Here is a 986-nt window from a genome sequence, read left to right on the forward strand (position 1 = left end):
TCGCTTCCAAGTTTTTGTGGTGGGTTTTTGTTATTTAGTTAAATGTTTCTGCATGAATTTTTTAATTAAAATAAATGTTTGGTTTTCAAATTTTAACAAGCTAAGGATTTTCCGCTGTAAATTGTAAATGAATTTAATGAAAGTTTCAGAATATGCTCAATAGGCAAAATTATACGTTTTCATTTATCGAAGCCACAGTTTTCAAATTATCAACTTCGAAATTTCTGCTGCAAAGCTAAGTATCAAATTAAGAGTTTTTTCATAAACTAATATAATTTTTGCACGTGATTTTCTAAACAAAAAGATATAAGAGTATTGCCAAAAATAATATTTTCAGATCACATGATTTCCAAAAATAGCTTTTAGTTTCAAATCACAATTTTCTAATATTAATTTCGAAATTTTCCACTGCAAAGTTTTATTAAGAATTACAAGTTTTATGAAGCAAGTGACTTAAGGGTTATGTTTTCATAAAGCTGGATTTTTAGTTAACAATTAATAAGTTCACATAAACTTTTTAAGAAATTACAAATTTTCCTGTCGAGGAATTGTGATGAGTTTTTATGAATATTGATTTTTTATTTCCTAATGAGACACATTCAGTAAAGTAGAATTTTTATGTACTGGTGTAACCTTCCAAATTTGCCTGTAAAGTTTAGGCCGAGTTTAGGGTGTTACAATTCTGTTAAATATGCGATTGCATGTTCAACATGCTTACTATTTGGATTATGTATTTGCATGCGATGTCACATTGCATGGGGTTGAGATAATATTTTAAGGAGAAAGTTTTGGCAGTTTAATGATCTGTATTATCTAGTGGCTTAATCACATATCTGTTTTGGCAACTTGACTGCAATATAGTGGCTTGACCACATATATCTAATCTAGTAGTTTCACTGCAACTCTAGTGGCATTATCCACAATTATCTATTGGTGTGCTTTTGGATAGACTAGTTCTAGAGAACTCAATTTGGTGTGTAGGTAAG

Source organism: Gossypium hirsutum, chromosome A04 (genome assembly GCF_007990345.1).
Source record: "Gossypium hirsutum isolate 1008001.06 chromosome A04, Gossypium_hirsutum_v2.1, whole genome shotgun sequence".
Classification (NCBI taxonomy): Eukaryota; Viridiplantae; Streptophyta; class Magnoliopsida; order Malvales; family Malvaceae; genus Gossypium; species Gossypium hirsutum.